The sequence below is a fragment of the Oryctolagus cuniculus genome, chromosome 14 (assembly GCF_051225735.1).
Source record: "Oryctolagus cuniculus isolate XC-2025 breed Fujian yellow rabbit chromosome 14, ASM5122573v1, whole genome shotgun sequence".
Lineage (NCBI taxonomy): Eukaryota > Metazoa > Chordata > Mammalia > Lagomorpha > Leporidae > Oryctolagus > Oryctolagus cuniculus.
The window spans coordinates 66,710,724-66,732,842 of record NC_142880.1 but is presented as its reverse complement, the minus strand read 5'-3'; the positions used below and the strand labels follow the sequence as shown (position 1 = coordinate 66,732,842).

Here is a 22,119-nt window from a genome sequence, read left to right as displayed (position 1 = left end):
ATCTGAAAATTATATGTGCTAGAAAGGAAGGAAGAGTGACAAAAGCGATTTCAGGATAATCATACAATGACCTTTCCTGCTCTTTATATTTCTTCAACACGTTGTAATTTTGTGGTCACATAACCAGGTATATGTATCTATTTTTTCTACTCAAATGCAATCTACTCTTGCAGTTCTCCAATCACTGACCATCAAAAAATGGAGGAAAATTATGCCTGATTTCAGGAATATTTCCAGGCAATAAGGTTCAGAGTAGGCCAAAGAGCAAGAGTTCCATGGAGGTTTGACAGACATCATAGACACACAATACTTTACATACTTATTGGTGTTAGGGACAGCTGCTTCTAAGAAAGGACAAGAAAAATTGCTATGTAAAAGGGCTTTCAGTCACAAAATTCAGCAAGGTCCCTGAGAAAATTTGATAACTGCTTGATACATATTGTATTTAAAGAACTTGAAGTAGAAAAATGTGATTTTATATTTTTTATATTTGACACTCTATCATGCACTCTTTATATGATATATTCCTTGATTATCGAAAGTACACATCCAATGCAGTACATTCCTTTCCTTATTGAATTACCGTGACAACAAGGAAACCTCCATTGGGATTCCTGGGAGACAGCTGAAGAACAGCATTTTGATAAGCGTCGTTGGCCTTTATGTTGTCTTTTCTCTCTTCCTTCTCAGTTTTTCAGTGCAAAGGGACAATTTTACAGCAACTTGGCAGAAATGGTCGTGCAGAAAGTCCCAGCTGTTCTGGCCCCAGCTGTCTCTGAGATCTAATAATATAGGGCGGGAAAAGCACTTCTCCCTAAAGAGCACAGGCAGTTTAAGTTGCTTTAATTTTCCTGCCAATTACATGTTAAGATGCCAAATCTATCTCCAGGCAATCTCTGTGACAAATTGGTATCCTTTGATAAAGCAGCCTAAGGGTAAACAGGATTTTCAAGTGGCAAAATAGTGTGGTAAGATTTTTACTCCTTTACTTTGAAAGAAAAATACATATACACACTTTGCCAATAGGAACATGTGGGCAAAGAGATATGGTAGAGGATACTACAGAGAATCAGAATCAGAATTCTTGGCCTAGAACCGGGTTTCTTGGCCTCAACAATATTCACATTTTGGATAACGTGATTCTTTTTTTTTTTTTTTTGGAGAACTCTTGTACATCATAGGATATTCATCAGCATTCCTGGCCTCTACCTACTATATTTGAGCAGTACTTTCCCCTAGTCTTGATAGCCAATCATTGCCAAATGTTCCCTATCCCAGGGAATGGTATAAAATTGCCCCTGTTTGAAAACCACTAGCCTAGAGCGTCCACTGAACAAAACATTTTGCAACAATTATTTTTCCAGAGTTTAATTTCTTTCAAGTAATCAGATGATACCAGCTGCCCAGGGATCAGGGAAACATAAAAGAGTTAATATGGTTAATATGGCCTGTTTTCTGTTCAAGCAAGTTTGACAAAACTTAAACATTTTTAGTATCTTCTGACACCTCACATTAGTCATCTTGGGATTTTACTCATCTAATCAAGTAATGCTGTAGCAATTTAAAGAATAATTTTTGTGTGGGGTAAATCTTTACCTTTTCAAGGTGAATTGTTTTTTGAAACAACCTAAACTCAATCAGAGGCAAGTTAGTAAATAAGGTGGATGAGCAAAGCTGATGATAGAGTCAAAATCTGAGTGGAACAGTAATGAGATCAATTTTTCCTGTGTGCTCATGAATAGACCCTGAAGTCAATTTCAATAGAGGAATCATAAAAAGATTCTGAGTCATCCTGTCGGTGATGGGATAAGTGAACAATCATCTCCATGGGTACCAATTCTGAATGATAGCTCACTTTCAGCTTGTAGTTTTGGGGTGATATAAAAATATCCCACTACCTTAGTCATACCTCATGGAATAAGATGTCACAAGAGAAAATATTCTGGGTTCTTTAACAAATGTCTTTTTTTAGATATTTATTATTGTATGATTTAGATCAAATAATAGTTATTTACAGAAATTTACTGAATGTACACAAGTACTTGCATTTCAAAATGACTGAGACATAGTCTCTGCTCCTCAAGATTGTTACTTGTTAGTGGGAGACAGATCATGAATACCTTATTTCAACAAGTAAGGTAAATGCTAAGTGAAGCAGAATCAGGAGCTTACCTGATTTCTCAACCCAAGATTGCCACATACTAACTGTATAAACTGGAAGAAGCCATGCAATCTCACTTGCCTTTGGTTTCCAAATCTGTAAAGTCAAGGAATCAACAAATATTTGTCCTCTCTTTTAGCGTCAATACTCTGATTCTCTGGTAACATTGAAAGTTTCCGTATACATATGTATTTCAATGCTACACATATGAAAAGATGATCATATGATATCTAAACACTAACCATTAGTTTGATTTGAATCATTACCAAAACAGGAAGAGGTGCCCAACTAGACATTCATAAACGCCAACTGTTGAGGGATCTGGCCCGTTATTGGTGGTTCATTATCAAGAATGCTCCTAAGTCAAACAAATTATCCTTATTTTCTTATTCCTGGATTAAACAGAGTTATAAAAAGCTATATATCACCTTGGCTGATCAGGAGCTCCTGTGTCCTAGCAAGCAGTAGAAAGTGAAGTAAAACATCTATATTTAAAACTTAAGTACTTTATAAGTATTATGTTATAAAAATATGACTGACATCGATAAGCCATGTTAATGTCTGTATGACTTCTAGAGTGTTGGTTTCTAACTTTAACATTTTTCATTGTAAGATGAAGAGATTGAAATTGGAGTTGGAAATAATATTTTGAATGACTATAATAGATGTTTTTATGATCTCATTTTCATCCCCCTAACAACTGGGTGGTGCAGATATTTTCATCTTCATTTTACATATGGAAAAATTAGGCCTAGAAAAATAAGCCAGCACTTCCAACCTCACTAACATCTACAGCGCAGCTGGGATTCAAACAAACATTTGTCTGATTTCAGAGTCTGTGCTTCATTTCTTTACCCCATACATCACTCCAATCTTTGACTTGTCTTTGAAGATCTGAGATTATATGATGTTTTTCACTAGTGTCCCAAAGCCATGATATTAAAAATGACATATTTGCTAACAATTGCAAAATGAGAGAGAAAATGGTTATATCCACTCCCAAATGCAAGGATTTTTAAACGAAAAACAACTTAAAAGTCCTGACAGATGAGCAGATTCCACAACATGTGAAAATGCTTCCAAGGAGTGTCAATGATTCTTATCCAGAATATTTCTAACTCCAAAAGCTTCAGGAATAGAAGAAAAGACTATCTGATTTTCAGATTCTCATCTTTGGCTAGTATATTTTATAAAATATTAGCATAAAAATAAGTGTAAAAATCTGTTTGGTTTTCTCACAAAGCAGTCACCTCTATCCATAGTTTTTAACTTTCATCTGCAAAAAGCCTTGATAATTCAGGAGTTTGTATATTAAAATTTTGGTAATTATTAATCTTAACTGTATTGGTGCTTTACCACGTAGATCTTAAAAACCTGATATAGAGCTACAGATTAACTGATAGTCTTTTTTTAATTTTTTTATTTATTTAATTTTTGACAGGCAGAGTGGACAGTGAGAGAGAGAGGCAGAGAGAAAGGTCTTCCTTTTCCATTGGTTTACCCCACAATGGCTGCTGCGGTGGCGCCAGCCCTAACTGATAGTCTTGAGATGTAGCTTCTAACAGAGAGTAACAGGTAGCCTATTTAATCATTTCTTCATCTTATCCTCCATTCTGTTAGTAAATGAGATAAGTCTTCTCTTGTTCATTTCATTATGCCCTTCATTCATGTATTGAGCATGCTTTAACCCAAAGCATTCACTCTGGACACACAGAGCTAGGTTCATCCTGACTCAACCAGGGTTATGGTGAAGCACAAAGTAATAAAAGTGTTTAGTTCTATGACTGGCACATTGTGAGTGATTAGTAAATATTGACTTTCCTTGCTTTTACTAACAGCACACTAACAGCACATTTTTGTTAGAACACTAAATGGTACACTGTTAAATTAAAATAGTAAGTAATAACCTTTAAGAACTTAATTTCCTAGAAAATGATTTCATTTTTAGAAATAATTAAGTTTCCTTAATCCAGTTTATGATGATGATTGAATGTTTTTAACAGATGTGGGCATATGTAGCAATTCCATGTACTAATTGTCAGATGTTGCATGGCCTTTAAATCAGACATCTTGTTATTTTTGTTGTTTTTAAAGATTTGTTTATTTGAAAGGAAGAATTACGTGTTGGGGAGAGTAGGAGAGCCAGATAATCTTCCATCTACTGGTTCATTCCCCAAATGGCCCTAATGGGGGAGTCAGGAGCTTCATATGGATATCCCATGTGGATTCAGGGGCCCAGGTACTTTGAGCTATCTTCTGATGCTTTCCCAAGTGCATTAGTAGGGAGCTAGACAGGAAATGGAGCAGCTAGGACTCAAACCAGAACCCATATGGGATGCCAGGTGGCAGCTTAACCTCCTGTGCTACAGTATCAGCCCTGAGTTTTGTTTTCCCTATCAATATTACAGATTGCTATTGTGTTGATCGTTATTTTTATTTTGTTAGAATTATTTTTAGAACTAAAATCTGTTACAGTGGTTCTGTACTTCAGAATTACCAGTGAGAGCTTACAACCTACACATGCTCAGTCTGCCTCTCTGGAGATTCTGCAGTGGGCCTCCGTCCCAATGTCATTTTGGCACTGAGTCAGGTTTAACAACTGACTGACCATGTTATAAGCTCCTTGAAGACAAGGAGCACCACTGCTTTGGTTTTGTGTCCTATAAAAAAATAACTATTATTCTGAGTAGTTTGGAAGATCAGTTATCATGGAAGTGAACAAGAGAAATTGAGATATATTCCACACAGAACCCAAGTCTTGGATGTTTTAAGAAATGGAAAATAATATCCAATAAATTCATTATTGGCCAGTGCTAGCTTATATAAACACCATAACAAGTTTTTAATTGATAACATTTTCTTCTAAAATTCAATCTCTGATATTTTTCCGATGGTTACATTCTTTTATTCCAACGAGAAAAGACTAACCACAGTTAACAGACAGCTTAAATACCTGCCCTACAGGAAGCTGCTGACAGCTTAGGCTACATGGATAATGTTGACAAGGTACTGTTCTGGGAAAGACATATTGTGTCATTAATCAGATTTCCATTATTTAAATACTTCAACCAACTCAGCAGATTCTGTTGTAAGTGAGCATATGTCTATCTCAAAGTTAGGTCAAGTGTATCTGTGTACACGTAGTTGTTACAGTAAAAGTGAAGATGGTTCATTAGGTTGCTTCTGGGATCTGTGTCTCCATTGGTGACACAGATTTGGTGCGACTGGGGTAATTATGCAGCTAATCCAGCAACTAATGGTGAGCCCCTGGGGTGTGGTGTGTGAGTTCTCCAGACCCCATGCAGTCCTTCCTGCCTGCTATGTTGCTGGCAATAGTAACATGCAACCATCCGGAAGGCATGAGCTAGTGAGTCTTCCCACATCGGTACCATCAGCAAAGACATGAGAGTGGAGAAATATCTCTTATGACTGGGGGTCACTTCCCCAGGAGATTTCAGTTTGGGTTCATAGCATGTATTCAGGGAAACACTAATGGCAGAAGGCTTTGTTCAGACATGATACTGTGCAAATTGGATTAAATTGAGAGCCCATTTTCATTTTAATGAACAGGGATCCACACAGTTTGTGAATTAGTGGTACCTACAATACTAACAAGCTTAGCATTTGTCTTTATTAAGGAACAAATAGAACAAGTAAAAAAAATTCATCTAATAATAGCCTCTGACAACTGAGAGTGCCTACACTCTTAGATATGCATGCATGAAATGATTTGCCCATAGCCGCCTTGCTAATTTTCATTTCTAAAATCACATCCAATGATTTCTACATTGGCTTGAAGCCATCTCTTAATAGTAACATTCACCATTGTAGTGACTTCTTTGAGGACATCAATGTGCTCAAGTTTTCTATTTGTTTGGGAGAAGTGATTGAGTAGCAAAGATAAATGGCCTGGTTGTGCAAACAGCCATTTTATTTAAGTTAAAATTGAAGCCAAAGGAAGCTATTCCATATCCAAATAAAACATATGTATTAGCAAGAAAATAAATAATTCTGATTGTGTGGTGAACAAAAGCTTTTGTTTTCTACTAGTGTACTCACCTGTCCCTGACTTCACTATGACCAAAACTCCCTGTGCACTCTCCATAGAATCAGAATTGTGTCATACATGAAACTTACCTTGTAAGCAGGACATTTTGAAGGGGAAGAATACATCATTTGGTGAATGAAAGCAATGTGAAGATGTTCATTTCTTTTAAATGTATGCAGTCAGTGTCAACTCGATTAAAGAAAACACCCTAGGCTGGATCCTCCAGCTCAAGCAGCAGCAGGAAAAGGTTTGGATAGAAAGGAGTGTAAATGGATGTTGAGTCCATGGCAGAATGAGTTAAAAATGGTGAGGTTTCGAGCTGAAGCTTCAGTGTGGAGGATAGAGTAGATACTGATTATAATGTTATTTCAGATGAATGCCTTAGTTACTTGAAAAGATAATCATGCAAGCTGAATTTGTTCTAGAGAGCATCATCTACATTCTTGATGGAAAAGTGTTGTTTCAGGTGCCATGTGGTTCTTTGTAGCTCTGAGAAATTTAAAGTGTCCCCTTCATAAACAAATAATTTGCATAACATAATCCAGAATGTGGCTGAAGAGCTGTGATACATAGGACTCCATGGTGTTCGCTGATAGGTCTGAGGGTCAGCCTGTTTCTGCACTCTTGGTAGACTGAATCCTGGTGTGAGTCCAGTGTTAAGGAAAAGAATGGAAGGTGGCACAGCGAGGCTCTTGGAGTACACAGGGAGGTATCAGAAGTGTTTTATTTTAGTCATAAGGAACAGAATGTATCTGGAGGTAATAGAACACAGTGCATTCAGAAAACTGTAAGTAGCTTCATAGACTGAAACACAGCATTTAGGATTAGAGCAAGAGATTGGTCTAGAGAAAGAAAAGGTGCATATTAAATCCTTTTATTTCTTGCTAAGAAATTTGAGGATTTTTCTGAGAAGAGTGGGAGCTAATTGAGGGATTTTACATAGAAAAGATATATGATCAGGTTTTGATTTGGACAAACCATTCTCTATATTGTGGAGGGAATGGCTTCCAGTGAGACATTACTACAGGGAGGGACTTCAAAGAGCTGTTACCAGATCAAATTCTCAATGCACTTCATCTTTCTTTACTGCCCAGACTTTAGGTACATCATAGTCGGTGTGTATTTGTCTCTGGATGAGGCTGTGGTTGTAAGTTAGGTACCATATGACAATGGAATGAACTAAGGTGTGGCAGTAGGGATTAGAAGAAATGGAAAGAAATTCCAAGCTTATGAGTGAGGTAAAATGTATAGGAGTTAGGCAATTGACTTATTTCAGGAGGGGAAGTAAAGAAGAGTAGTCAAAAAAAAAAAAAAAAAACAGGTTTCTGAATTGGGGCTCTGAGGTCAGAAACACTGGACAAATGACAGGTTGAAGGTGGGGCAAATGATAGGTTGCTTTAATTATGTGGACCTTGAAAGGTTTGTAGGGCACTCAGGTCCTGATGATCACAAAGCATCCTTGTTTCCTAGGGTCTGGGAAAAAGTCTGGGCTACAAAACTCATTTAGGAGGTTGTCGTATAGGCGGGAATTAAAGCTACATGAATAATGAGATGATTAGGAGAAGAAATGAGAATCCACAAGAAGTAGACAGAATGACAGTCACCAACAGTGGGGGCTTGGGCAGGAGAAAATGGATTGCAGAAAATCTGGGGAAGGAACAAACACTGAGTAATGAAAAATACAAAAGGCTGGAAGGAATATGGTTTCTCAGAAGTCAAAGGAGGGTATTTCAAGAAAAAGCATATATTCCAGACACTGACGGTATAAAGAAAAAAGAAACAGGGCCTTTCCCTGAAGAAGTTCCAATTGTGCTGAGGGAGGAGATAGTTAAGTAGATGACTGAAATCCACAAATATTCACAGTAGAGAAACAGAAATGCTAGAGCCCAGAGGGGAAATTGTCTCTACCAATCCTTCCCTCTACTCCTAAGTCTCCAGTTAGAAAACTCAGAAGTAAAAGAATCCTGAACATTTGCTTACCCAGTGAGTCATTTCATAATACAGCATAACTCTGTATTTTACCTTATGATGTATCTAGTATCTGTCTCCCTTCAATAAAATTGAAGCTCCACAAGGGTGTAGGGTTTTGTCTCTTCTTCTCACTTTAATACTTAAAGCAATGTCTAGCATGCAGTTGATACTCAATGAATATTTGATAATTAAAAAGCCAATCATATTTCTGGACCAGGTGTGTACTGACCTCAGCTCTGTCCTAGGAAAGCCTCCTGGCAGAAAACTCCCAGTATGAATTCATTTTTCTGAATTTATGTATTTTTCCTCTTAAAAGCTGGGTGATCAAAATATTATTTTTGATTGAATGTTCCATTGTGCAGTATGTTAATTAAAAGTTCACTCTGTCATGAGAATTATTCAGCACCTCCAGTTCTTAACCATGATAAGCCTGTCTTCAAATATCATGAAAAAGTTTATATATTTTTCTTACTATTTAAAATTGTCCCTAAGAGAATTCTTTACATTCTGGGAAGTCCATCATATTAAGGCCCTTTCTTCAAATTAATTCCAATAATTTTGAATGCTCTTAGAAAAATGATCTAAAATTTTTAAAAATTCATTTTTCCAAAGAAAACTTGCTTAAAAACCATTTGTTTCATTTTAAGTTCTCTAAACAAAGCATTTTTCAGCTGTCAAAAAAGGTTCAAATATATGTTTGTTTTTTACTTGAATAACTCAAAGACAGCTGAGTCTTAAAATCTTCAGGCTTTAGCAGAATTCAGAACAGAAAAAGTCATATGTGTGATGGGTTGCTACCTTTATTCCAACCAAGTACATTAAGAAAAACAAGCAGAGATTTAAGAAGATGCTAATTGTCATTCATTCATTTGTCTAGCACTTGCTTTTGCTAGAATTTTCTATGTCACCAATTGAGTTTTTTTTTAGAAATTTGTCTTATTTTTAACAGACAAATATAGTATGAAGTCTTGTGATGTTTGGGTACATGTATGTATCATGTAATATTTAATTAGGGTAAGTGTATCTTATCTCCTCAAATATTTACCATTTCTTTATGGTAAAAATATTGAAAATCCTATATTCTAGAGATTTTCTTAGGGAAATACATAGTATATTAACATTATTTGTAGAACCCCTACTGTGCTATTTCTGCTATGTATTTCTGCTGCCAAAGTAGTTGCTGATGCCATTAGAACAAGCCCTGAACTAAAGGAAATGGATAAAATTAGTCAGGATGCAAAAGATGATATGACCATTACCAATGATGATGCCATCATCTTGCAACAAGTGCAACCATGATATCCAGCTAAGAAAATACTAATGGCCATATCCAAAGGAGAGGTCGTCATTGCTGGCTGTCTCTTAGATTCCTGTATCAAGTGTCTTCTGAAAGGGATTCATCCAACCATCTTTAAGTCATTCTAGAAGGCTTTGGAAAAGGGAGTTGAAATCTTGACTGGCATGTTTCACCTTATGGAACTGAGTGACAAAGAAAGTTTGTTAAATAGCTTAACCAGTTGACTGAACTCAAAAGGGGTCTCTCAATATTCAAGTCTTCTTTTTCCATGAGCGTAAATGTGACACTCAAAGCATGTGGAAGTGATTGACTTAGCCACAGCTACTAATGTAAATCTTTAAAATATGGAAATGGTTAAGAAGCTTGATGGGACAATTGATGACTGAGTGGGTGGAAAGATTGGTTCTTTTTTTATTTTTATTTTTTATTTTTTGGACAGGCAGAGTGGACAGTGAGAGAGAGAGAGGAAGGTCTTCCTTTTCCGTTGGTTCACCTCCACAATGGCCACTGTGGTTGGCACACCATGCTGATCCGAAGCCCGGAGCCAGGTGCTTCTCCTGGTCTCCCATGCGGGTGCAGGGCCCAAGGACCTGGGCCATCCTCCACTGCACTCCTGGGGCACAGCAGAGAGCTGAACTGGAAGAGGAGCAACAGGAACAGAATCTGGCACCCCAACCAGGACTAGAACCCGGGGTGCCGGCACCACAGGCAGAGGATTAGCCTATTGAGCCATGGCGCCAGCCTGAAAGATTGGTTCTTATCCCCAAAGAGGCAAAATAATTGAAAAGGCTAAGATTGGACTTCCTGAGTGTAATTTATTGGCTCCCAAAATATGTGAGTAATCAAACAGTTTGTGACAACACTCAGACTGCTGCAAGAAGAGAAAGCTTATGTTTTAAACTTAGTGAAGCAAATTAAAACAGGCATATTGTGTTTAGGCATACCAGGTTATTATGCTGCCCACTGTGTGGCAGCCCGTAGGGGCACCAGTTTGATCTCAGCTGCTCCACTTCCAATCTAGCTCCCTGCTAATGAACTTGGAGAAAGCAGTGGAATATGACCCAAGTTCTTGGGCCCCTGTACCCATCCATCCATCCATGTGGGAGACCTAGAAGAAGCTTCTGCCTTCTACCTGGCTCTGGCTATTGCAATCATTTGGGCTTGCGCATGCTGTATCTGTCTGTCTCTCTCTGTCTCTGTCTCTCTGTCTCTCTCTCTGTCTCTGTCTCATTCTGCCTTTCAGGTAAATAAATGAATCTTTAAAAACAAAACAGGATATAATGTCCTTCTCTTGTAGAATTCTAATCTAAGAGGTGCTCTTAGTGATCTTTCATTACATTTTCTAAACACAATGAAGATTCTGGTAAATAAAAGGTTGAAAGATAAGACATTGCATTAATTTGTAAGACCACTAGAATTCAGTCAGTTGCTCATATTGATCAGTTCCCTGGTGACACACAAGATTCTGCTGAGCTAACCAAGCAACCTAAATGGTGCTGGCAAATTACAGGTTACACAAGCCCTGAAAAAAAATGTTGCAGTGTAGCTCTAACAAGCTATGTGTAATTGCTGTTCTGGGAAGAAGAGAGCTCTTACTGCAGGAGAACTGGCTCTAGAAATAGGGCTGACCCTACCATTAACTCAATACTCAAAACATGAGTGGTATGGGATCCTACTGGATGGTGCAGATGCCACAGAAATCATTCCACCTACATTGGTTGAAAATACTAGCCTGAATCCCATTTGTACTGTAATTGAACTGAGAAATCCCTAAGCCCCAGAAAAACTGTATGCATTATTGTCTCAATGGATGGTTTTTCCAATACTTTAGAGGAACTGATTGTCCAACATCTGTTAATTTCACTCAGTGCTCTGACCCTAGCAACTGAAACTGGAGCATCCTGAAAACTGTTGATATGGTGAGCATGCAATAATCTGGAGGATGCTGGCTGACTGGCACCACTGTGCCTCCCACTACTGTGGCTACAATGGAAAAAGACAACCCGGTGTTCTTGTTTAGAAAAGGATTTCCTTTATGCATTCCTGGGCTTGACCTTCCAGTTAACATTTGCTTGAAGTTGCATTAAACTAATATAATGAGAATACTAAATATTTGATTTCTAAAGGCATAATAGTTTATTCCTCTCCAACATTGTATTATTTTTGCTATGTTGGAGAAACCTATATTTAAAGAAAAAGGAAAAAAGTTTTTACCTTTACATGTTGACTTTTTTTGGTTAATTCTGAGTATTTTCCTCACTTGGTACTGTACATAGGCATTTATCTATTCCATTAATTTTAGTTTTTTTTTTTTTTTTTTTTTTTTTTTTTTTTTTTTTTTGACAGGCAGAGTGGACAGTGAGAGAGAGAGACAGAGAGAAAGGTCTTCCTTTTACCATTGGTTCACCCTCCAATGGCTGCCGCGGCTGGCGCGCTGCGGCCGGCGGCCGGCGCACCGCGCTGATCCGATGGCAGGAGCCAGGAGCCAGGTGCTTTTCCTGGTCTCCCATGGGGTGCAGGGCCCAAGCACCTGGGCCATCCTCCACTGCACTCCCTGGCCACAGCAGAGAGCTGGCCTGGAAGAGGGGCAACCGGGACAGAATCCGGCGCCCCGACCGGGACTAGAACCTAGTGTGCCGGCGCCGCTAGGCGGAGGATTAGCCTAGTGAGCCGCGGCGCCGGCCTTAGTTTTTTTTTTTTAAACTAGAAGTATTTAGAAGGAATAATGGCTTAAGATACTGTCACTGATGAATGCCCATTGATATAAAAAATATATGAATATATACTGTTTTCAAAGTTACTGACAAAGATACAGGGAAAAATGAAAGCCTCCTTTTACTGTGTCATCCTGATCCCCTTCCCCAAGAATAACCACTGCTGTGTTCATTGAAATTACTCCTAAAAATAAAAATGCATAAAACTAGATAAATGAATATAGCTAAACAAAATATCATCTCGCGGATTTCTAGCAAAACTTTAGAAAAAGTGATTTTTTTTCTTTTGACAAGCAGAGTGGACAGTGAGAGAGAGAGACAGAGAGAAAGGTCTTCCTTTGCCGTTGGTTCACCCTCCAAGGGCTGCCACGGCCAGCACACTGCGGCCGACATACCGCGCTGATCCGAAGGCAGGAGCCAGGTGCTTCTCCTGGTCTCCCATGGGGTGCAGGGCCCAAGCACTTGGGCCATCCTCCACTGCACTCCCTGGCCACAGCAGAGAGCTGGCCTGGAAGAGGGGCAACCGGGACAGAATCCGGCACCCCGACCGGGACTAGAAGCTGGTGTGCTGGCGCCGCAAGGCGGAGGATTACCCTAGTGAACCACGGCACCGGCCAAAAAAGTGATTTTTGATCAGAGATTAAAATGCACAGAAAACTTTGAGGAGAACCTAGGAAGAATTAAAGTTAGAAAGAATACTGTATGAAAGTCACAGCAGGTGTGAAATAGGCAGATACTTACCTTCAAGATGTACAAAGTGTTTAATAGCTTTTGAACCTCAAGTCTGCTGGGAAATTGGCCACATGGGATAACTGGAAGTTGGAGAGATACCAGATGATTGGGTCCCTTGCATGCTAGCTGTCTTTGAATCGACCAAGGAAACACAGTTCTTTATTTTACAATTTCAAAAATGTGTAAGCAAAAGGAGATCATATCTGTGATTATTGTCTATACTGTGACCAATCTTATCACCAGCAGAATTCACTGATTAAAATTCTCAGGATCCTTGCTGTTGTTGGTAATAGGACACATTGACTTTGTTCATATAAATTGATGGTACAGTAGATAAGGTGATAATGTGAAATTTAATGTTCACGTTGCCACAACATTGCAATGATTTTTCTCCTTTTTAAAAAATGTTCCCTCAAATAAGTAAATTATATATTTGCCTCATATTTCAAACCAGAAAAGTAAAGCATCAGCATTATGTTATGTGAATTAATTGAAAAATAATTTCAGCTACATGTTATTTTTAGACTAAGCTCTTTTGGTCCTTAAAGTGCAACAGGGAGTAGTATTATGTTTAGCATCACTTATTTGGTGATAAATAAGCAATCCACTACTCTGATGCCAGTGAGAAACATGGAATTTGAGGACTGGAATCAATCTTAATCTTTTTTTCCTTATAGTAACTCCATTTTAGAGATATAAAATTGAGAGCCACAAGCCAAATAGCAACTTAGCAGGGTCAGACGTAAAATTAAGACCCCTGGGCTCCAAGTCCAGTAGCTTTTCCCACTATGAGTCTCTCATGGCTGAGATACATGGAACAGTCATTGTTATGCCACAAGTCCAAAATGGGATGAGAGCTTCACATCCCTTGAATGCAGTGAAGCCCAGCATGTGTGCAGGCTCTGTGCTGGGCCTGGGAATATAATGATGGATGAAAGGAAGCAGGAGCCCTATAGCCTGCAGCTCAGGTTCTAAGTAGATACACATCAGTGTGGTGTGAGGAAAGTCACACTGATGTGAAATAATAAACTGTGGTAAATGGGAAAGGTTTATGGTCAATGAAAGGAGATAAGGAGTCCTGATTTTTGTTTTCTTAAAAATCCAACAAATACAAGTTTGTTTCAAAGGAGGTATCTGTTTTGAGGATTTGAGTCAGTTCTAAGCTTCTATCAAATTTCTTTGAAAGTTTATGAAACATTTCATCACCTAATTTAATGCTCTTTAAATTCTTGCAACAAATATTTGGTGAATTTTGCCTACTAGCAAAGGAGAAATCATTTTTTTTGCTGGACTTTTCACTCAATCTGGTGACAATTGTATAAAGTTGTCAAAACTAGATGAGAAATGTTATCTGTCTCAAATTAAACAAACAATTCCAAAGATCCAAAAAGGAATTTAACAAAAAAGAGATTTTAGTTTTTTTCATGCAATGTATTTAGCAGACTTTAAGAGGTAATTTTCTAGAAAAATGTAATATTGTCTGTAATTGCTCTACTTCACAGAACTTTTGGGGAATTTTCTCACGCTGTTAAAAGGAGGATACCTGGGAAAATTTTCTTGTCCTTGTCTTTGAACAGAATTGCACCTGAGTTTTCTGATTTATGTTATCAATCCAAATAGCCACTTACTACATTCCTTTAAGCATGATTTAAGAGTGATGAAAATTGTTTATAAATACCCAATTTTTCCATGCCTTGGAAGAGTTTTTCTAATGGAAAACACCTAAGCTCTAAAAAGAAAGAATCCCATTAAAATTCATAGTAACCGCTATATGATGGAAATAGGACCAAATATCTCTAGATTTTTTCCTCTAATCACAAAGCTTCAGATGAAGAGAGAGGGAAAAGTTCCAGAGAGCAGTAGTCAGTCAGATGGTGGGAACTGCAGCGAACAGAGCTCACCCAGTTCCTTCTCTGTGAGTTCTGCTAAAGATTTGGCTGAAATAAAATATGCTTCCTTCATTTTCATGGAGTAAACAGAGATGAACAATTAAAATAATGAAAGAGCTGAGCTTTTGAAGAGCGAAGAGCAAAGGAGAATCTAAGGGAGGCTTAAGGGCATTTCAAGCTCAGTCATTTCTAGGACTCTCACTGTGGAAATGATCTTGAGTATTTTAAAGCAAAGGTATCTAATCAGCCTGTTGAAAAACTGCACAGTGAGCTGCCAAATTCTGATCAATGGGTAGAATTTATTTAGGCTTTGTTTAGAAAATAAAGAAAACAGACTATTTTTGGTATTCACTATTAATTTATATGAATATGAGAAGACAGAGCAGATAATCCAGACAACAATGAATTGGTTCTCCACACTCCTTGGTAACTTGAAACTAAAAATATTTTTTGGAATGTCTTAAAACCTTGAGCATGAGGCTTTGTGCACAGATTTTGCCATCTAGTAACACAGGCAGTGGGAACTTCAGGCGTGGGAGATATGATTGGTGTCATCATGGACTTCAGCCACTGTAGTCATTGGAATAGAGATGTCCGTTCAGCTGGTTAGGTTAAACAGCACCATTAAGTGTGACAAAATGTTACAGACTACTAATACAAATACTCCTGCATGTTCCCTGGGCTATTGCAGAACTTAGCCCTTGAGATTTATGGGGACAGTCAGGCAGTGAGCAGAGTAAATACAGTGACAAAAATGGAGCGAAGAACTAATGCTCCATAATGGCAGGATGATTTCTAGATGCTGTGATATGTGTGATTGTGCAGTAACAATTGCTGATTCACTTAGTGCTTTCTACAATTGTAACTTAGTTTTACCTAATACATAAATATATACATATCAATGTTTTTATATGTCAAGTGATATCTTGATACATGTATGCATTGTGTAATGTTCATGTCAGGTCAAATATATCTCCTCAAATTTTTTATCGGTTGGTGAAAACATTAAAAAATCTCTCTTCTAGCTTACAAAAAGGTAACATAGTTGTTATCTATTGTACTATGCAATAACACCCCAGAAAGCTTTTCTCCTGTTTAACTTAGAATTCATTAATCAACATTTCCCCATCCCTTCCTCCCTTTGATTCTCCCCAGTCTCTAGTAAACACAATTCTACTTTTTAAAAAAGATTTATTATTTAATTTGAAAGGCAAAGTAAGACAGAGAGAGAGAGAGAGATCATTCATCTACTGATTTATTCCCACAACAGCCCAATCTGGGCCATGCTGAAGCCAGGAGCCAGGAATTTTATCCTGTTCTCCCATATGGCAGGGGCCATAGAATATGGTTTATCTTTGCTACCTTCCCAGGCACATTAGCAGGAATCTGGGTCAGAAGTGGAGTAGCCATTGCACCAAAACCTAGCACTACCACCATTCTACTCTTATCTTCTATAAAATCAAATTTTTTAGATTCCTCTTTTGAGTGAGATCATGAAGCACTTTTCTTCCTATGCCTGGATTATTTTTCACTTAATGTAGTGATCTCCAATTTCCTACATGCTGTTGCAAATGACAGGATTTTATCATTTTTTATGTTGGCATACTATTCTATAGTGTATATGTAACTTGGTGCTTTTTTTGAGTCTTTGAATTTCCTCATGAATGCATCAAAAATTGTAGCATTTTTGAGGTATTGTTGAAATTTCCAAAGTACAAGAATTACTACTTGAAACTCTTGGACCATTTCATGTGGGACAAGGGTAGGATGCTTTTAACCACCTTTGCCTCTAATGCCATGCGCTGTGCTCTAGTTGCTACAGTTAAAGGAATGTTACTTTCTCAAGGTAATATCCTTGTAACACAATCAGTGACAGAACTTAGTATATCAAGGACTCACTTGACTGTCTCCAAATTTGAGAAAAGTTATACACCTGAAAGTAGCAATCTCCATAGGCGATGTTTGATTAAAATGGCATTTTTTATCTAGATATAACATCTTGCACTTTTGACTACTTCTTGGTTCTTAAAGTCAAACTTAGCACCTTGGCAGCCTCTAATAAACCCAACCATTTAAAAATATATGTAGATCTTGTTTTGGAAATTCACAAGACCAATTTTCTGACCAGTTAAACAGTTACCAGAGAGAACTAGGGATCTTTACCTTGCAAAAGCAAAATTGGTAACATACTTGGAATCTATCTGGTACTTAACAGTCATTATCTGTTGATGAAAATTGCCAATAAATCACAGAAAAGATGAGTAAATCACACTGCCATCATAGAGAACTTTCAAATTATATGTTTTAGATCTAGCAACTGGCTAATTGGAGGAAAAACTTGAATGACGTATTATTATTTGCCCCTGTTTTCACTACTCTTGGCAAACTCTCCAGAGCTCAGTATTTGTAAACTTTGTCTGAAAGAGTTCACTTGTTCTCATTTCCAGGCAGCTTCTGAGTCTTCATTGCCAAGCATTCATGGATCGACTGCAGGTCTTGATCTCTCCCTCTGCCTTTTGAATTAATGAGCATGGAATTTAGAGGTTGCCAAGCAGCTAACAAATTTGACACCACATCTGGCACAATGCTCTTGGGATCTAAAACATAACAAACCCCCAAATCTCAGTAATTTCTTCTATTTGTAAATCATCACTCCATATGATAGTGATAGAATTTCTGAAAAATTGTGTTTTCAGATTTGGAAGCCCTTTGGTCATTATGATTGCAAAAATGATTTTGTCTTATTAATTGTTGAAACTAGAGTCCTACATATTGATATTATAAAAAGACTACCAGGAATTGTTGTTTTTTTTTTTTCCTGGTTTCCCACACCAACACAAAGTCCTATTGTTATTCTTGTGACAATTATATATAAAGATAGAAAAAAAATCCTGACAAGAATTCTCAGATATCTTGTGATTACATCTTCTTATCATCCTACCTTTGCCTATTTAGTAACTCATCTGTATTTGAACATGTGGTATATTGGGGTTCATTTGGAACCTCTATTAGGCCATATCGTCACATAAGAAATCATCCCTTGATCTTTAAAATAGCATCCACAGCAGCTGCTTCCCTAACTCTTTTAGGAAGTGGGACTATACTATGAATTTACTAAACAAAGTAAGAAAGACTTCACTATTGAGAATCTCATGCAGTGTTATGTAGTCATTTGGGAAGAGTATGTGTTTCTCTAGATACCTACTAGAGCCACCAGAGAACATCTGTAAAAAACCTCCTCAGTTTCTACTGAGTGTTTTGAAGGAACACAAGGTAGTATTGGTAAGTGTCGCTCCCCCTCTTCGTGGAGGAACGACACTAAGCCCTGCCTAGGCTTCATATCCGAGTCACGGCACCATTATGTCGCTCCCCCTCTTCGTGGAGGAACGACTCAGGACCCTGCGCTGTTCTTTCGTCTGCTCGGCCCTCCCCGGGTTTGCTGCTGGTTCTTCCCGGGTTGGCTACTGTCCCTTCCACCTCCGTGGAAGGGCGGTTCCCCCTGGCCACTTTCCCCACTTCCGCAGGGGAGCGGCACACCGCCGGCCGGCTCTCTTGGGGGCTGCACAGGTGTTCCCCTTAGATGTTCCTGGTGCATGGTGTCTCTCTCCTCCCTTATAGTCCTCTTCCACCAATCCCAACTCTGCTACCCACACGCCGAGTACGCTGCTCTCCTCCAATCAGGAGCAGGTCCCACAGTTTATTGGTTGAACTGGAGGCAGCTGTGTAGAAGCTGTTTCCCTTCTCAGCGCCATATTGTGGGAGAGCAGATGCATAGAATAAGTCTTAATTCCAGTAACTTAGTCTAGTCCGAGTTGCTCCCAGTGCTCCCCACAGATCCCCCTTTCTTTTTATTTTTGGCGTTGATACGCGCCTGTCTTCGGTGCCCCGTGGCACACACTCTGCTCTGCTTGCTAGAGTTGCCCACAGGTTCTTACAAGTCCTATCAATCAGGCAAACCGAATCCGGGTCCTCTCTTCGCCATGTTGTGAGGAGGTTTTTAGGCGCTGATGCGTGCCTGTGTTTGGTGCCCTGCAGTGCATGCTCTGCTCTGCCTGCAGGTGCTTACAAGCCCTATCAGGCAAACCGAATCCAAGCCTTCTCATTGCCATATTGTGGGGAGGCTTATTGGTGTTGATTCGTGCCTATCTTCGGTGACCTGCAGCTCATACTCTGGTCGAGCTGCCTGTTGGTGCTTATCGCCCTAATCAGGCAGACCGAATCCAAGCTCTCTCATTGCTGTGTTGTGGGGAGGCCTTATTTTTGTCTATTTCTCTATCTCCGGGCATTCCTATCTCTCCCATTTTACTTCTATCTGCCAGCATTCCTATTTCTCTCATTTTACTTCTAAATTTCTGTTTCTCTTATCCCTGTGGCTTCCCGGCGCCCGCCCCGAGGCTGCTTCTCGGCGGCTTCCCGGCTCTGAGCCGCTTCAGCCCGCGCCTCTCTCATCTGCGCGGCTTCCCGGCTTGGCTTCGCGCGCGCACTCTGTGGTCTCGCACTAGCCCAGCGTTCCCTATCTACTTGTGCCCCACACACTCTCTCTGCGCGCAGCAGCCTCCGCGAGTCACACAGCCCCAGCTCACGTTTCCGCCACCACCGGCATTCAGTCCAAGTTCCCCGGACTAACCTGGCGAATTCCAACCTGGGGGCCCACGTCTCTGCCTCTGGTTCCAGATCTTCGCCTCTTGCTCCCCGGGCTGACTTGAAGAATTCCAAGATGGCTTCCGTTTCTGCCTTGGCCTGCACTCGCGGCTTCATCCTCCCTAACATTTTTCTCTACCCGGTATGTTTCCCTAAGTTTTCTTCCAACAATATTCCTCCCTCATTTCTCCTGGCCTCTCCCCACAGTCCGTATCCAAGTCTAAGTTTCTTCTAGGTTTCACTTTCACTTTCAACCTGCAGTCCGTATCTGAGTCTAAGTTTCTTCTTGCTTTCACTTTAAATCCTAACTTCTTTCCCACAGTCCGTATCCGAATCTATGCCTAGGCTTTCAATAGCTTCTTCCGGCACCTTTTCCATCCGGCTTTCCCTAGGCTGTTTGCTAGTCTCTCTCTCCGGCATTTTCCACTTCTTCCCGTTTCTTCCCTCCTAAGTTTCCTATCCGAGTCACGGCACCATTATGTCGCTCCCCCTCTTCATGGGGGAACGACACTAAGCCCTGCCTAGGCTTCATATCCGAGTCACGGCACCATTATGTCGCTCCCCCTCTTCGTGGAGGAACGACTCAGGACCCTGCGCTGTTCTTTCGTCTGCTCGGCCCTCCCCGGGTTTGCTGCTGGTTCTTCCCGGGTTGGCTACTGTCCCTTCCACCTCCGTGGAAGGGCGGTTCCCCCTGGCCACTTTCCCCACTTCCGCAGGGGAGCGGCACACCGCCGGCCGGCTCTCTCGGGGGCTGCACAGGTGTTCCCCTTAGATGTTCCTGGTGCATGGTGTCTCTCTCCTCCCTTATAGTCCTCTTCCACCAATCCCAACTCTGCTACCCACACGCCGAGTACGCTGCTCTCCTCCAATCAGGAGCAGGTCCCACAGTTTATTGGTTGAACTGGAGGCAGCTGTGTAGAAGCTGTTTCCCTTCTCAGCGCCATATTGTGGGAGAGCAGATGCATAGAATAAGTCTTAATTCCAGTAACTTAGTCTAGTCCGAGTTGCTCCCAGTGCTCCCCACAGTAAGACTGTCCAATGTCCCCAAAAGAGTCATGTTTGTAACTGGGATTCTTAATGTTTGTCGCAACCAGGAGAAGTAGAGAAATGAGAAAGGGTGATAAGGCTGGTCGACTTTGCTTTTTTTCATGGCCCATTACCTGGTTTTGGGTTGTCTTGTTTTTTTCTTCTGCCCACCTTTTTCTTTCCTACCTATTGGGTGACTTATTTTTTGATCTAGTGTTGAGTAGATAATAATCAGGCCAATTCCAACTGAGGGTGAAAGTGCTAAAGAGAAATCAAGTGAAGCTGAAGGCCATGATGCGTTTGGTCTGCCATGTCGTCTACTAGTATCTGCGATAATCAGGAATAAATATAGGATAGTAACTACCAGGTATAGATGCTGTCCTTCCCACAAGGACATCTACCCAACGATGCCATGCTCTCCATATGCAGGACCACAAAATCCAGGGAGAAAGAGTGACCTAGTACAGATTGTTGCAGTGAAGTGTGATTAACAAGTGATGGGTGTACCAAGGTGCTGAGATGCTGTGAAAGTTTAGAGAAGACGTAAATTATTTTGCTCTGAGAGATAAGTTGGTAAAGACCTAAGAAATTGATCTAATGATATTTGGAGAAATCCAGCTGTACTGAATTGGAACCTTTGCCCGTAGTGCTCCAGAGACCATTTTAACACATGAAGCATTTTTTTATAAGGCCCCTTTTTGTGCTAAAACATCTCTTCAACATTTTGATTTGGAAAGTTCTAAAATATCTATTTATTAAAATGATAATATACCTCTCAGCTGAAACATCTGAAATCCCAAACACTGTCAGTATCAAATGTTCCATCAAATGTGGTACAATAGAAATTCCCATTCATTCCTGTTGTGAATGCAAAATAGTATAATTATTTTGAAGCACGGTTCAACAGGTTCTTAAATGATAAAGCTGGGCTTACCATATGATCTGGCAATCACACTCTATAGTATTAAATAAGATGAATTGAACGTCTACACACAAAAAAAATCTGCACATGGATGTTTATAGCAACTTTATTCATAATCGCCAAAACTTAGAAATAATAAACATGAAGCAACCAAGATCTCCATGAGTAGCTGAATGGATAAACTGATATATCCATATAATGGAATATAAATAATCCAAAAAAGTTTCATGGAAGAAACTTAAATGCAGATGGTTAAGTGAAAGATGTTCTGAAAAGGCTGTATAGTACATAACTCCAACTATTTGGTGTTCTGGAAAACACAGAGACAACTGGGTATGGTTGTGCAACAATGTGAATGTACTTAATACCACTGTAGTATATACTTAAAATAGTTAAAATGGTAAATTTCATATTATGTGTATTTTATGACCACACACACATACACAAATAAACATGCATACACACTCAAAAATTATAGAAACAGTTAAAAAAATTATAGAAACAGTTAAAAAATAGTGGTTGCCTAGGCTTGAGGTTAGGTTAGGGTAGAATATAGATCATTTTTAGGACAGTGAGACTATGATTCTAAAATAGTAGATTTCTATATTTGCTAAATCCCATTGAACTGTATAACACAAATACTAACGTAAGCTATCAACTCCAGCTAATAATCTGTCACTACTGATTTATCAAATGTACTGCACTAACATAACATATG

General features: G+C 39.4%; 1 protein-coding gene and 2 pseudogenes across 2 annotated transcripts in view; all 3 read left to right on the top strand.

Annotated features, from left to right (window-relative positions):
• Positions 1-22,119, top strand: part of PLCXD3 (phosphatidylinositol specific phospholipase C X domain containing 3) — a 229,028-nt gene that overhangs the window by 153,099 nt on the left and 53,810 nt on the right. The gene's annotated exons all lie outside the window — the stretch shown is intronic.
• Positions 7,210-9,863, top strand: LOC149122368 (T-complex protein 1 subunit delta pseudogene; annotated as a pseudogene).
• LOC138845240 (T-complex protein 1 subunit delta pseudogene) lies at positions 10,209-11,411 on the top strand (annotated as a pseudogene).